The sequence below is a fragment of the Tachyglossus aculeatus genome, chromosome 4, assembly GCF_015852505.1.
Source record: "Tachyglossus aculeatus isolate mTacAcu1 chromosome 4, mTacAcu1.pri, whole genome shotgun sequence".
In the NCBI taxonomy this organism is placed as follows: domain Eukaryota; kingdom Metazoa; phylum Chordata; class Mammalia; order Monotremata; family Tachyglossidae; genus Tachyglossus; species Tachyglossus aculeatus.
This window is the reverse complement of record NC_052069.1, coordinates 60,171,140-60,185,277: the sequence shown is the minus strand read 5'-3', so window position 1 is coordinate 60,185,277 and position 14,138 is coordinate 60,171,140.

The following is a 14,138-nucleotide window of genomic DNA, read 5'->3' as shown; positions in this document are numbered from 1 at the left end:
AGCTGACAATTGGTGGAGCTGGGATTTGAACCCATGACCAATGACTCCAAAGCCCATGATCTTCTCTGAGCTCTTACTGTGTGCAGAGCACTCTACTAAGCGCTTGGGAGAGCACAATACAACAATGCCCACAGTCTAGAGGGAGAGACAGACAATATTAATAAATTCAGTTCTGTACCTAAGTGCTGTAGGGATGGTAGGGAGCATGAATAAAGGGAGCCAGTTAGGGTGATGCAGAAGGAAATGGGAGAATAGGAAAGGAGGGCTTAGGGAAGGCCTCTTGGAGGAGATGTGTCTTCAGTAAGGCTTTGAACATGGGGAGAGCCATTGTCTATCAGATATGAGGAGAAAGGGCATTCCAGGCCACAGGCAGGACGTGGACTAGAGGTCGACAGTGAGATAAATGAGATCAAGGTGCAGTGAGAAAGTGAGCGTTAAAAGAGTGAAGTGTGTGTGCTGGGTTGTAGTAGGAGAGTGTGGAGGTGAGGTAGGAGAGTATGGAGGTGAGGTAGCAGGGGGCAATGTGATTGAGTGTTTTAATGCCAATGGTGAGGAGTTTTTGTTTGATGCAGAGGTGGATGAGCTACCACTCGAGTTTCTTGAGGAGTGGGGAAACATGGCCTGAATGTTTTTGTAGAAAAATGATGCGGGCAGCAGACTGAAGTATGGACTGGAGTGGGGAAAGACAGGAGGCAGGTACGTCAGCAAGGAGATTCATACAGTAATCAAGTCCAGGTAAGATGAGTGACTGGATTAATGTGGAAGCAGTATGGATGGGAGAGGAAAAGGCAAATTTTAGTGATGTAAAGGTGGAACCAACAGGTTTTAGTGATGGATTGAATATGTAGGTTGCATCAGAGAGAGGAGTCAAGGGTAACCCCAAGGGCTTGTGAGACAGGAAGGGTGGTGGTGCCATCTACAGTGATGGGAAAGTCAGGGGGAGGATAGGGTTTGGGTGGGAAGATAAGTTCTGCTTTAGATATATTGTTTTAGGTGACAGGAGGACATCCAAGTAGAAATATTTTGAAGGCATCTCCACTGCCCCTTGCTTCTGTTTCTTCTGTTCACTTGGATCTGTCCCCTTTGGCCCTTACTATTCACTCCACCTTCAGCCCCACAGCACTCATGTAAATAGCTGTAATTTATTTATTTATACTAATGTCTGTCTCCCCTTCTAGACTGTAAGCTTGTGGTCAGGTGTGTCTACCAACCCTGTTGTATTCTCCCAAGTGAGAGAATACACTTTGCATACAGTAATTGCTCAATAAATACCACTGATTGATTGATCTCTCTACCACCATGGAGATGTCCTGCTGATAACTGAAACTCATTAGGCACAAAACGTCACTTTTAATTTTTCCTCCTCAACTTTCCCTTCCTCTCACCTTTCCGTCTCCATTAACCTCATCATTCTTCCCATGACTCGTCGGCATTCTTATCGTTTTTTTCTGCTCTCACATTCATTCAACTGCTAAAACCTGCTGATTATCCCTGAAATATATTTATCAGAACTATCCACACATAGAGCTACCGTCCTGGATTAAATATTAACCATAGTATAATGGACTTGTATATTGCTCCTTTGGCTGGTCTCCCAGCCATCAATCCCTCCCTATTTCAGTCCATACTCCAAACTTCTGCCTGTGTCATTTACCTGAAAATCCCTCAGCAATCATTTCTGCTCCACCAGTTCCTCAGATGGTTATCCAGCTCCCTCTGCATCTAGCACAGACTCCTTACCTTTGATTTCAAGGCTCTCCCCTGCTCTCTCACCTAACATACTAGCTTTCCTCACCCACTCCTCCCAGTTTTGTATTCTTTGCTCTACTGACTGTACCCTGCCCACTTTTAACCCTTTGTTCACTCTATTCCAGAACCCGGAATTCCCTCCCTTACTAAGGACACCCTTCTAAAAAAAATTCCACTTCTTCCAACAGGTCATCCATGACAAATTATCAACATTATAAATCTTAACTTTTGGGCAGCCTCTTGCACTTACATATTAAGTCCGTTTCTGTCAGTTCTACCTTCACCACATCACCAAAATCCACCCCTTCCTCTCCATCCAACCTGCTACCACATTAATGCAAGCACTTATCCTGCCTTGATTATTGTATCAGCCTCTTTGCTGTCCTCCCTGCCTCCTGTCTCTTTCCACTACAGTCCATACTCCATTCTGCTGCCTGAATCATTTTTCTTCAAAAACGTTCAGACCAAGTTTCCCCACTCCTCGAGAAACTGCAGTGGTTGCTCAGTCACCTCCGCATCAAGCAAAAGCTCCTCACCATTGGCTTTAAAACACTTAACCACCTTGCCCCTTCTTACCTCACCTCCGTACTCTCCTCCTATAACACAGCCTACACACTTCGTGCTAACCTTCTCACTGTACCTCAGTCTCATCTATCTCACCATCGACCTCTCACCCAAATAATAATAACAATTATAGTAATGGTATTTGTTAAGTGCTTACTGTGTGCTGAGTGCTGGGGTAAATACAAGGTAATCAGGTTGTCCCACATGGGGCTCACAGTCTCAATACCCATTTTACAGATGAGGTAACTGAAACACAGAGAAATTCAGTGGATTGCCCAAGGTCACACTTCAAAGAAGTGGCAAATTCTGGATTAGAACCCATGACCTCCGACTCCCAAGCCCCGGCTCTTGCCACTAGGCCATGCTGTTCCACATTCTACCGCTGGCCTGGAATGCCCTCCCTCTTCATATTAGACAAATAATTGCTCTCTCTCAGTTCAAAGCCTTATTGAAGGTACATCTCCTTCAAGAAGCTTTCCCTGACTATGCTCTCCTCTCCTCTTCTCCCACTCCCTTCTGCACCACTCATACCTGCTTCTTTATTCATTCTCTCTCCATTCCCCATGACACTTTTAAATACATATATATCTGTAATTTATTTATTTGCCTATTTATTTATATTAATGTTTCTGTCAACCACCCCCAGACTGTGAGCTCATTGTAGCAAGGAATGTGTTTGATGTTATATTGTGCTTTCCCAAGCGCTTAATACTGTGATTTTCACTCAGTAAGCATTCAATAAATATGACAAATAAATGATTTATTACTGAATACATCAATCAGTAGGATTATTACCATTTTGTGCAGTGCACTGTACTAAGCACTTGGGAGAGTACAATGCAACAATCAAACAATTAGTCATACTTCAGGCAAATCTCCTCCAAGAGGCCTTCCCCAACTAGGCCCTCACTTCCTCTTCTCCCACTCTCTTCTACATTACCCTTGAACTCGAATTTTCACCCTTTATTCACCTTTTCCTCAGCTCCACAACACGTATGTCCATATCTGTAATTTATTTATATTGGTATCTGTCCCCACTCTAGAGTGTAAGTTCATTATGGCCAGGGAACATCTCTACCAACTCTGTTATACTCTCCTAAGCTCTTGGTGCAATGCTCTGAACACAGAAAATGCTTAATAAATACAATTTTCTTATGGTATTTAAGTGTTTATTATGTGTCAAGCACTGTTCTAAGCTCTGGGGTAGGTATGAATTAATTAGGTCAGACATGGTTCTTGTCCTGCATAGGGCTCAAAAGTAGGAGGGAGGTGTCCCTATTTTCAGTTGAGGAAATTGAGCAACAGAGAAGTTAAGTTACTCGCCACAGGTCACTCAGCAAGCAATTGGCAGAATTGGGATTAGAACCCAGGTTCTCAGGCCCGTGCTCTCTCCATTAGGCCATGCTGCTTGTTAATTGGTTGCTGACTGTGTGCAGACCACTTTACTAAACATTTGGGAGAATGCAATGTAACAGAATTGTGTGCCCAGGTGACCCTGGGCATCGGTCATCCCGAGGTCAAAATGCCACCTCTGACACAACTTCTTTGGCCGGAGGGGAGCAGGGCAGAAAGGTGTCCCTCACCTTCATGCCGACAAAATAATAATAATGATGGTATTTGTTAAGCGCTTACTATGTGCAAAGCACTGTTCTAAGCACTGGGGGGATACAAGGTGATCAGGTTGTCTTACGTGGGGCTCATAGTCTTGAACCCCATTTTACAGATGAGGTAACTGAGGCACAGAGAAGTTAAGTGACCTGCCCAAAGTCACACAGCTGACAATTGGCGGAGCCAGAATTTGAACCCATGACCTCTGCCTCCTAAGCCCGGGCTCTTTCCACTGAGCCATGCTGCTTCTCTATAAGGTAAATAAGGTATGGGGGATGAAAGGGGCGGAGATTGAGCAAGCAGAGGATGGAAGTGGGAATGGCCCAAGCCATAGGTGATATAGAGAAGCAGCGTGGCTCAGTGGAAAGAGCCCAGGCTTTGGAATCAGAGGTCACGGGTTCAAATCCCGGCTCCGTCAACTGTCAGCTGTGTGAATCTGGGCAAGTCACTTCATTTCTCTGGGCCTCAGTTCCCTCATCTGTAAAATGGGGATTAACACTGTGAACCCCCCATGGGACAAACTGATCACCTTGTAACCTCCCCAGCGCTTAGAACAGTGGTTTGCACATAGTAAGCACTTAATAAATACCATTATTATTATTATATAATGGCTCTGGGCATTGGCCATCCCAAGGTCAAATGCTACCTCTGACGCAATTTCTCTGTCCAGAGGGGAGCAGGGTGGAAAGATAGGTGTCCCTCACCTCCGTGCCGACCAAATAAGGTATGGAGGATGACAGGGGCGGAGATTGAGCTGGCAGAGGACTGAAACGGGAATGGCCCAAGCCACAGATGATAGCCACAGGGGCCCGTGGCCCCTAACCTTTTGGGCAGAACATGGAGATGGGCAGTGGCGGCTGTTCACGTGTGTGTGTGTGTGTGTCTCTCTTCCCCCCCTTTTACTCTCTCCTCTCTCTCTCTCCTCTCTCTTTCTCTCCCCCCTCTCTCTTCTCTCTCCCCCTTTCTTTCTCTCTCCCTCGTTCTTTCTCTCTCCCCCCTCTTTCTTTCTGTTTCCCTCTCTCTTTCTTTCTGTCTCCCTCTCTCTTTCTTTCTCCCTCCCCTCTCTCTTTCTTTCTCCCTCCCCTCTCTCTTTCTTTCTCCCTCCCCTCTCTCTTTCTTTCTCCCTCCCCTCTCTCTTTCTTTCTCCCTCCCCTCTCTCTTTCTTTCTCCCTCCCCTCTCTCTTTCTTTCTCCCTCCCCTCTCTCTTTCTTTCTCCCTCCCCTCTCTCTTTCTTTCTCCCTCCCCTCTCTCTTTCTTTCTCCCTCCCCTCTCTCTTTCTTTCTCCCTCTTTCTTTCTCCCTCCCCTCTCTCTTTCTTTCTCCCCTCTCTCCCTCTCTCTTTCTTTCTCCTCTCTCTCCCTCTTTCTTTCTCCCCTCTCTCCCTCTCTCTTTCTTTCTCCTTTCTCTCCCTCTTTCTTTCTTTCTCCCCTCTCTCCCTCTCTTTCTTTCTCCCCTCTCTTCACTCTCTTTCTCCCCTCTCTCCCCTCTCTTTCTTTCTCCCCTCTCTCCCCTCTCTTTCTTTCTCCCCTCTCTCCCCTCTCTCTTTCTTTCTCCCCTCTCTCCTTCTTTCTCCCCTCTCTCCATCTTTCCCCCCTCTCTCCATCTTTCTCCTCTCTCTCCCCTTTCTTTCTCTCTCCCCTCTCTTTCTCTCTCTCTTTCCCCAGAATGCCAAACGGCCGCCCTGCAACGCGAACCGGCACACTTAGGGAAGGGCCGCGGGACGGGTGAGTGTCTCGCTGAACGTCCACGGGTGGGAGCCAGGTGCCCTGCTGCGGACCAGGAACAGAAGTGGGTTCCTAGGCTGTGAGCCCGTTGTTGGGTAGGGACCGTCTCTATATGTTGCCGACTTGTACTTCCCAAGCGCTTAGTTCAGTGCTCTGCACACAATAAGTGCTCAATAAATACGATTGAAAGCAGCGTGGCACAGTGGAAAGGGCACAGGCTTTGGAGTCAGAGGTCGTGGGTTCAAATCCCGGCTCTGCCAATTGTCAGCTGTGTGACTTTGGGCAAGTCACTTCACTTCTCTGGGCCTCAGTTACCTCATCTGTAAAATGGGGATTCAGACTGTGAGCCCCACGTGGGACAACCTGATCACCTTATATCCTCCCCAGTGCTTAGAACAGTGCTTGGCACATAGTAAGCGCTTAATGCCATCATCATCATTAGTATGTGCCAAGCACTGTTCTAAGCGCTGGGGTAAATACAAGGTAATCAGGTTGTCCCATATGGGACTCACAGTCTTAATCCCATTTTACAGATGAGGTAACTGAGGCCCAGAGAAGTGATGTGACTTGCCCAAAGTCCCACAGCTGACAAATGGCAGAGCTAGGATTAAAACCCATGACCTCTGACTCCCAAGCTCAGGCTCTTTCCACTAAGCCACACTACTGCTCCAATCTACTCCAGTGCTTAGTACAGTGTCTGGTCCAAAGTAAGCGATTAAAAAATACTACTTAAAATAGTAGAAAATAAGAATATTTACATAACTACATAAGTATCAAAGTTCTTGAGAGATACACAGCCAAGTTCATAGTTAATGCAGAAGGGAGGGTGGAAAGAGGAAATAAAGGGTTTAGTTTGGAAAGACCTGGGAAGGAGGGTTTGAAGGTGGGCAGAGTAGTGGGCTGTCAGATATGAAGGGGAAGGAAGTTCCGGGCCCAAGGGAGAATATGAGCAAATTGTCGATGGTGGGATAGACTTCACTGAGGTATAGAGGAATGGAGTTTTCAGGTTGGGTTTTAGTAGGAGATCAGTGATGGTAGGTAGACGGGAGAGAACAGATTGAGTGCTTTAAAGCCAATGGAGCTTTAAATACATTTATTTCCTTACAGCAACGGACTTTTCCATTACATCTATTTATTGAGCAAACTTAGTCCTAGATTCTGAATCAATGACCTTTATGTAGAGAACACATATTGATTGGAAACAAATATGGAAAATTAAACCTACCAAACTGGGAGACACTCTTGGTTTTAAATCTGCTAAATGTAATTATATGGAGGTTAACTTTTATTATGAACTTCTCAGGGAGCGCCTCATCATTTGCTTTCATTTACTAGGATCGCAAGAACCCCTGTTGCTTCCTCTAAAACCTCAGATAATCTTCCATTTTCTTTCATTTAAATTTCTCAGTGATTCTTTTCTTTGTAAATTGGATTCAGACTCTTGCTATGCCATAGGTGCACACAGAATTAGTTTTGCTCCGTTGAAGTGCTCTGTGGAAATGAGTCAGTGGAGCAACCCCCACCTCCCCTGTACGTATAGCTTTATATATGTGTGGGTGTATGATTGTGGTATTTGTTCAGTCCTGATTATGTGAATTGTAGATATGATAAAGTAAAGGAGAGGTCTGAGACAGAGAACTCAGCAAAGCATCCATTCTGTAACCCATACAGAGATGAGGAGATGGTATACCAGGATAGCAGTTGTAATGCTAGCTAGGAAGGATTGGATCTGGAAATGTTATAAAAAAGGAATGGAGTGACATTACAGATGGACTGAATATAGGAGGAAAATGCCCCTTGGACATCTCCACTTAGATGTCATGCTGGCACCCCAACTTAACATGACCAAAACTGAGATACTCAACTTCCTCCGTAAACCTATTCCTCCTTGCAACTTTCTCATCTTGATTGATGACACCACTACCCTTCCTGTTACAGAAAACAACATTGGCATCATCCTAAACTACTTGCTGTCTTTCAACTCTCATATTCAAACTACTGCTAAGTCCTTTTGATTATCCCTACAAAACAATTCCTGCAACTGCCCATTCTTTTCCACCTAGACTGTTACCACTTTTGGCGAAGTTCCTGTGATACCACTGTTTAATTATTTTATTAGCCTACTTATTGATCTCCCCCTCCAATCTACATTATACTCTGCTACAGGGATAATCTTCCTGAGCAATCACTCAGCTCACATCTCCCCTTTCCTAAAAACTTTCCAGTGATTTCTCACTTCCCTCAGTATCCTTCACAGTTGGCTCCAAGGCTAACTCTCATCACTTTACATAACAGCCCTTTCATCTGCTATTTGTCAGTTTGCTCTTTGTCCATCCCAAGCCAACTGTCTAGTTCTACCTCACTCTTGACCCTCTCACTTTCATCCCTTTTATCACACTGTTTCACCGACCTGGAATTCCTTGCCCTACTATTCTGACAGACCTTATCTTTCCCCATCTTCAAAACCCTCATAAAATCTCTCCTCTTCCAAAATTGATTAGCTCCCAACATCTTGAGATGCATCAACTCTAGAGAAGCAGCATTGCATAGTGGATAGAGCATGGGCATGGAAGTCAGAAAGTCTTGAGTTTTAATCCCAGCATTAAATACATAGTAAGTGCTTAACAAATACCACAATCATTAATTCTTCCTCAGCAATTTTGTACATAAGAATAATCTATTGTAGAGTCAATGTATCGCTCTAGACTGTTAGCTTATTGTGGGTGGGGAATCTGTCAGTTTATTGCTATATTGTACTCTCCCAAATGGTTAGTACAATGTCTTGTATATAGTAAGTGCTCAATAAATATGATTGAATGAATGAATAATTGTGCTACTTGTCTCCCTAGTTTGAATATAAAATCCTTTTTGGCAAGTAACATGTCAGAGTTTTGTTGTGCCTTCTCAAACAGTATATTGCATCCAGTGGGTGCACAATAAATTCCTTTTCTATTAAAGATCAGTCAGACGATGCCGAAGATGAAGCCCGTATTGCAAGGATGATGGTAGCATTGACAGTGTTGGGGAAGTTTGCAAGACAAGAGACTTTAGGAGGAAGGATGAGCACACCCCAATTTTGTCCAAATTAAGTTAAATTATGTTGTAAATTTTTGATAAGGACAAACGTCCAAACAGGCCTTTTGAGGCCTGAAACTGAAGAAAGGGGTTATAGAATTAATCCAATAGATCAACTCTCACCATTTGACAGCTTAAAAGAAGTTAGTATCCACCCAGTTGCAGTGGTAAAAGACTTGAGAATTAACTCAATGTATCACATTGCTCCATGGCATCAATCAGTAATGTGTCATCAGTAGCAGTCATTGTGACACATGTCAGTTTCTGGGTGTTTAATACTATCCTCTCTATAACTCAGTCATTAGAATTTATATGTATTCACTTAAACAGGAGCAAAGAATGAATCAGCAACAGTACTGAATGTACTTTAACAGAAAATAGGTTAGTATTCCATAGTAAAATAAATTATATCCCTTTTTTTCTCTCATTCCATGCTGTCTATGACACATCTCCTTAGGTCTGCTAATTAGGATTCACTCTCTTCTGTCTCTGCCTGTCAAACAAGAGCTTCTGGAAACTAAAATAGTAAAAATACACAGTATTTGCATTTCTACCACCTAGTCTTTACTCGTCATGTCACTCTCTTCACAATTATGAAGATAGCTTCTTCTCAGGCTATTTTGCTTTAGTCAATGCAACAAGCAGTCATGATAATTATTTTTACTTTGGATGCATGTATATTTGAACTTTACACCAGCAGAAGGTAAAAACACATCCAAAGAAAGATTCAGACTAAATAAAACGAATATTCTAGGAGAGGTTTTTCAATCCTGAAGGGGTAGCCTGAATACTTTAACAGCAGAGAAAATCATCAGGCCTACAACAACTTGGCCTAGATAAAATAGGTCATTAGGCATGCATAAACCAGAAGGAAAAAGCAGCTTTGGAAATGAGTTTATGGTGTGTATTTTTAAAAAAATATCTTATTCAAGGAAAGAATAAGGTGAAGAAGATGAATACACTCTTCTTGGTAAGTGTGTGCTCAAACCCATGGTTTACTTTCAAAACATGGTGGTCTATGCTGGAGATGGGCAAAACTTTTCCATGATACTTTTGAATAATATTTGACTTGCTCACTATGGCTGGTTGCATTGGAATTTAATGTTCCCTGTACAATCATTTCCCTATTGCTACTGAGGCCAAGCAGGGTTTCATATTATGTGCACTATTCAACCATTTATTATATTTGGCCACTTTAGAGCATACAATGAAAATTTGAAGTCAACAGACATTCCAATCCACTAGGAAACTCTTTCAACTTAACAGGCTTTAAGCATCATAAAAAATCTCCAAGCCAGTCCCCGAGCCAGTCCTGAGCTAGGCTATTGCACCGAAGTCCAAGGACAGTACCAAAACTAGGATCCAGGTCCTCTGAATCCTAAACATTTTTCCTTTGTAGGAAACCAATCATCCTCCCAGCGATAGCTGTAATGACAGGTAGTCTCCTGACCTCTAGCAGTAGGAATATAATTTATTGTGTGCTCACTTGGTGCAATATATGGTACTAACTGCTTGAGAAGCAGCAAACAAGTGACATTCCCAGCCCACAAGGAACTTAGATCTGAGTAAATTGAACATGCAGTTGAGTAAATGTATACATCTGTTAAATAGTATATTACACAAAGCATCACTGTGGCAAAGGACAATCCTTTTGTGTATCCATTGTGGAATGGTGTGTCAGTCTTTTCAGCCATTCCTATCTCTGTGGTAAGAAATTCACCATCACTAACATCATCTCTGATCTCTTTAAGGTGTTTTTCATGTTCTCTCTGAGTGGACTTCAAAGTATGATGATATTCTGCATATTAGTGATTTGTCCTGAAATACATTTTCTAGTTTATTGTAAAAAGTTTCTTTCCAGTGAAAACACTTTTTTTCTTCATGTGAATCATAATTTTTTTCTAGAGAAATATAAATATCTGCATTGTACTTCACACTTGTTTCTTAAAAATATTTGTGTTGAATAGATTGGAAAAAGGCAACAGAATGCACGTATCCACTGATCTCTCTAAGTACATTCTTTGAAATTTATACTTACCAAATTAATCTATTGTGTAAATATGCATTTTCCCAAGAGAACCATAATTATCTCCTTCAGGTTACATAGATTATATTTAGAACAGTTTCATGAATGGAACATCAATGTAGTTAACTGTGGTTATGGGAGTGAATATAGTTGTGCCAAATGCTGTCATCTTGATATTCTATTCAACATCTGAAAGATATAGTCATGTAAATCCATCGGTCATCTCAAGTACTCGTGTACTTATCTATACCCGTACACCCGTACTCAACACTTATATCTATTCAATTGTTCATTCAGTTATTTATTTTGATTACTCTGTTTATCAATTTTATTTTAAGTCTGTCTTCTATGGTAGATTATAAAGTCCTTGGGGCAGGGATTGTGTCTACTAAATCTAATGATAATAATAATAATGGTACGTGTTAAGAGATTAGTATGTGCCAAACACTGTTCTAAGCACTGGGGTAGATACAAGGTCATCAGGTTGTCCCTCGTGAGGCTCACAGTCTTAATCCCCATTTTACAGATGTGGTAACTGAGGCACAGAGAAGTTAAGTGACTTGCCCAAAGTCACACAGCTGACAAATGGCAGAAGCGGGATCAGAACCCACAACCTCTGACTTCCAAGCCCATGCACTTTCCACTAAACCACACTCTTGACTCCATTGACTCTATCAAGTGCTTAGTAGAGTACTCTTCCACAGAGTAAGCACTCAATAAATACAACTGATAAGCTCATTGTGGGCAGGGAATATTACTGTTTATTGTTAATGATAGCATTTATGTGCAAAGCACTGTTCTAAGCGCTGGGGAGGTTACAAGGTGATCAGGTTGTCCCACGGGGGTGCTCACAGTCTTAATCCCCATTTCACATATGAGGTAACGGAGGCACAGAGAAGTTGTGACTTGCCCAAAGTCACACAGCTGGCAATTGGCAGAGTCGGGATTTGAATCCATGACCTCTGGCTCCAAAGCCCGTGCTCTTTCCACTGAGCCATGCTGCTTCTCTATTGGTATATTGTACTCTCCCAAGTGCTTAGTACAGTGTTCTGCATGCCGTAAGCACTCAGTAAATATGATTGAATGAATGACTGTGAAGCTCTTGTGGGCAGGGATCATGTTTAACTCACACTCACCTCACCCCTAGCCCTACAGAAATCAGTATTTATTGAATCCTTACAGTGTGCAGAACACTGTACTAAGCACTTGAAAGAGTATAATGTAATAGAGTTAACGAGCATGTTTGCTTCCCACAAGCTTATACTTATCCTTAAACTCTGCTGCTTCCCTTTTCTATATTTCATTATCTGTAATTTATTTTAAAGTCTGTCTCCTACACTTGACTGTAAGCTCCAGGAGGGCAGGTATGATGTCTACTAATTCTTTCATATTGTATTCTCTTAAGTGCTTAATACAGTGTTCTGCATACAGTAAGTGTTCAATAAAAAGCACTGATTGCACCTCTGTCATCCAACAGGTACAGACCATCTTTATGATCTGGCATTTTCCATGTCCTAAGCTCCCCACTGTGCTGTAGAAGAAGTTTAGTTGAAGGGGGTGGAGGGGCAGAAGCAACTTTGCTTTGCCTTCCTCAAACAGTATTGACATTGGTCTGAGTTAAGAGCAATAGGAACTGCATCCGTGTAAACTTAATACAAATCTTGTTTAATCCTGGCTCTGCCACTTGCCTACTGTGTGACTATGAGCCCTTTGTGAGACGGGACCTGTGTCCAACCTAATTATCTTGTATCTACCCTTGGCACATAGTCAGTGGTTAACAAATGCCACTTTCATTATTATTAGCATCACCATCATTTTTACTAGTAAAAATGTTGATGATGCTAACAATACTAATGATAGTAAAAAAGATCCTTATTTGGTTCGTTTTGGTTCTTCTTTTTGTCATTTTTTCACATGAGAAAAGGAAAAATCCCTAGAAAATGCTCTTCCGGATCACCTATTTGGCTTCATTCCTCCTGGTTTGAGGGAAGAGTGGTCTCAGTGATGACATGAACAAGGGTCAGATTTCTCTAGACCCATCCCTAGTTAATCAATTAGTGAGATTATTTTTAATGATTGCTTACTGTGTGCAGAGCACTGCACTCTGTGGTTTAATGTTGGAATCTCTCACCAGTCTCTCCTGGGATTCTCAAGCGCCATTAGGATTTTAGCAGCACAACTGACCCTTTTGGATGAGTGACCATGCAAGGAGCAACTTCTCCTCCACCTTTCCAAGAATGATCCAATCTTTCTTCATTCAACTGAGGACATTTCTAGAGTTGTAATCAATTGCATTTGAGTGCTTACTGTGTGCAGAGCACCATACTAAGCACTTGGGAGAGTACAATATAACAATCATAGAGTTGGTAGACACATTCCCTGGCCACAGTGAGCTCACAGTCTAAAGGAAGGAGACAAACACTAATATAAATATAATTATGGCTAGGTGCATAAGTACTGTGGGGCTGAGGGAGGGGTGAATAAAGGGAGTAAATCCAGTTGCAAGGATGATACAGGAGGGAATGGGAGAAGAGGAAATGAGGGCTTAGTCAGGGAAGACCTCTTGGAGAAGTTGTGCCTGCAATAAGCCTTTGAAGGGGGGGAGAACAGTTGTCTGTCGATATGAAGAGGGAGGGTGTTCCAGGACAGAGTCAGGAGGTGTGAGAGAGGTTGGCCACAAGAGAGATGAGATAGACAGTGAGTGGGTTGGAATTAAAAGAGCAAGGTGTACATACTGGGTTGTAGTAGGAGAGCAACAAGGTAAGGTAGAAGGGGGCAAGGTGATTGAATGCTTTAAAGCCAACAGTACGGAGTTCTGTTTGATGCAGAGGTGGATGGACAACCACTGGAGGTTCTTGAGGAGTGGGGAAACATGGACTAAACGTTTTTGTAGGAAAATGATCTGAGCAGCAGAGTGAAATATGGACTGGAATGGGGAGAGACAGGAGGCAGGGAGGTCAAAAGGTCAGTATTGTTTCTCTGACCTTGGTGGTGGTAGCAACAGCAGAGCAGCAGTGAATTAATAGATCAAAAGCATCTGACACTACAACTATTTGAGAAGAGTATCAGGGTGCTTATTTGCAATGTTTTCTGAAGTCTAAATAATGCTGTTAACTCTCTGAAGGGAACAATGGTGTTCACATGGAAATGGAAGGCTAAGTACCAGGTAGCTGGGATCCTGCTGTGACACTGGAAATGTCATTTTACTTGTTACATGTAATATACAATAACTTCTTTTGTGTGGAAAATCGAAAGGTCGCCTTCCCCTTTATCGGGTAATTACCATTCTGTCTTTTAGGCTGTGGTGGTTAAGTTGCAGGTTATCACATTTCAGGAATATACATGTGTTTTCCTTTTGTAATCCCTGCATACAAAGCACAGGTTAGCAAGGAC